At 41.3% G+C, this 2,853-nt stretch overlaps 1 pseudogene; it reads left to right on the top strand.

The window, feature by feature from the left end:
- Positions 1-2,364: 2,364 nt before the first annotated feature.
- Positions 2,365-2,462, top strand: LOC115599032 (annotated as a pseudogene).
- The last annotated feature ends 391 nt before the right edge of the window (positions 2,463-2,853 follow it).

Genomic DNA, 2,853 nt, shown 5'->3' with positions numbered 1-2,853 from the left:
ATTTCCAGTTTCCTATCTGTAATCTTTCCAGGTGCTAACACACCTTTTACTCTGGAATCTTATTGCAGTGCAGTCTTTAAATACATTAATCTTCATAACAGCCAGGGAGTATCTTTATTTTTCAGACAGGTCCAAGGAAACACAAAAGCTTTAGAGCTAAATTTCGGAAATAGGAATGCACCTAAAACTAAAGATTTGTCAAGCAGATGTTCCAAAGGAGCTGAGGTGCAGAATGCCTGCCTGGAGCACTGTCAGGACATGGTTATTTGCATGGCTATCTCTAATTATTTAGCTTTTATTACTCAAACAAACCCACTGATGCAAAAGGAGTTAATCAGGAGTTAATCCTGCTGAGCACCTTTCTGCATTTTTAGTGTCAGGTTTAGATGATTCCATACCTTGACTAAAGGGGACAGAATCAAGCTTGTTATAATATGTGGAAGAAATGAAACTTCTCTGAAAATATGCATCTGAATTCTTGATGGGCTCTATCTTAAAATTATGGATCAGATTGTTTTCCAGAGTTCTAAATAGTTTCAGAGGAAAATAATAGAAATACTGAATGGTAAATGGAAAGGCATATTAACATTAACAGTAAAGCTTCTAGGCTCTGGACTAAGGAGTTATTTATTGTTTATCTCTTACAAACATGGTTGCTTTAAAAGCACATTGATTGATAAGGTGTATTCCAAAGGTATTTTATTAAATGCCAGTTAAACTCATAGTTCTTCTTGTTAGATGTTTATGCTTTTGAAAAAACTATTTTTTCATTATTTCTCATAAGATTTACCACCGATTTCATGGCAAAAATAATTAGTTATCTTCTGCTCTTAATAAGCTTCAATAAAGTCTTTGAAATGATATCAAGATCGAATGGGCTTAATTTCATCAAAGTGAATTATAATGCTTTCCATAAGGAATTATAAATCCTACAAGCATGTTACTGATTTTCAGAATGGCTGCATTGTGAGTCCAAGACAACATGTGAAATCTTTAATTACAAACTGGTTTATAATACTAATAACTACCTCATTTCAGTGGGAGTGCCTTCTGAGGTTGTTGTTTTGAAGTGCTATAATATGCTTCATCCTTATTTCACTGAATACATTCTGAGAGTTATGTTCTCCTTAGGTATTCACCACAGTAAAGCCTGAGCTGGGGCTCAGAACAGCACAAAACTTCACCTGACATTGCTTTTAAACACCTGCACAAGCTGCATTATCTTGATATAATTTCTGAAGAAAAAGGGATATATTTTATGGATAATTGAAAAGCTTTTAGCCACTGTTAAGCTAAGCAGCCTGAACAGCAGAAGTCTGGGGTTTAGCTCTTAATGTGACTTTTTCTAGCCATGAAATATCAAATCAGAGATGGGCTGCACAGCTTTGTCCCAACTTCTCCTTTTCAAGACTTGATTGGTACCTTCTACCTCCTCTTTTGATGTTCTCCTGCCTCTCTGCTGCAAGTTCTCTGCAGGAAAGGGAAGGTTTTCTCCAGGAAAGCAGCAGTTTTGGGTCCTGTGTGCCCAGGAGTGGGCAGAGTGGGGACTGAGCAGAGCAAATCCCCTGCACTGTCAGGGCTTGAGAGTCTTAGCTCAAGTGTCTGCTTTGCTTGCAGTGTCAGTGGATGTGGACAAAGCATTTGTTGGTCTTGAGGGATCATGGTAAGGACAGAGATTGATGGTGATGGTTGCCAGATCAAAAGTGGGAACTATATTTGGCTTTAGAAATTCAATGAAAGGTCAAAAGGCAAGCTTGTGGATGCTTTGTCAGCATAATGAGAGTAGCCAGATCAAAACTGTAATAATTTTTAAAGGTGTTTTCACTTACAAAACTAGAAAAAAACCTCCTGTAAATGTAGCATGTGAGAATTGTTACTTGTCTGCCTGAAAAGTCATGATAATATTTTGCTGCTGGAGGGAGGCAGGCTGAGCTCATTAACCTGCTGTAATCCCTTCATGCCATTAATCACAGTGTCAGTCACTTTGTCAGGCATCAGCTTTTTCCAAGCAGATAACTGTCCATCACCTCCATCATCTAACAGACAACTTACCCTTTGCAATGGCAAAGATTGTTTGATGTCTCCTTTTTTTTTTTTTTCCCCTAAGACTCCAATGCCACAAAGAGATGTTGGGCAAGATCTGTAAGGACTCTTGTCCTTGGAACAACTCTCTCATATTTTGCCAGTTGCTTTCTGGAATTGATCTAAAAATATGTCATGGATTTGTCCTTCCCACACTTGGTGCTGTGACAGTGGCCATCCATGGATTCATCTGCCCCTCAGCAGAGCCCTGGCCCAACTTTAATGTCAGCAGCTATGCTAAAACCTTCTTGTGGAGCTCAGAATATTTATATGGACAACAAAATACTTACCTGGCAGGGGAGACACCATGATCAAGCAAGTGGTTTTCCCAGGGTGAGGCTCATCCTCTGCGCGTATTTTTTTTTTATTTGGTGGCCAAGAAGGCCAATGGCATCCTGGCCTGGATCAGGAACAGTGTGGCCAGGAGGTCCAGGGAAGGGATTCTTCCACCGTGCTCACCTTGAGTCCTGTGTCCAGTTCTGGGCCCCTCAGCTCAGGAAGGAGATTGAGGTGCTGGAGCAGGTCCAGAGAAGAGCAAGGAGGCTGTGAAGGGATCCAGCACAAGTCCTGTGAGGAAGGGCTGAGGGAGCTGGGGGTGTTGAGGCTGGAGAAGAGGAGGCTCAGGGGAGACCTCATCACTCTCTACAACTCCCTGAAAGGAGGTTGGAGCCAGGAGGGGGTTGGGCTCTTTTCCCAGGCAACTCTCAGCAAGACAAGAGGGCAGGGTCTCAAGTTGTGCCAGGGGAGGTTTAGGTTGGAGATGAGAAAGAA

The sequence above is a fragment of the Calypte anna genome, chromosome 12, assembly GCF_003957555.1.
Source record: "Calypte anna isolate BGI_N300 chromosome 12, bCalAnn1_v1.p, whole genome shotgun sequence".
Classification (NCBI taxonomy): Eukaryota; Metazoa; Chordata; class Aves; order Apodiformes; family Trochilidae; genus Calypte; species Calypte anna.
This window is presented reverse-complemented; position numbering and strand designations above follow the sequence as displayed.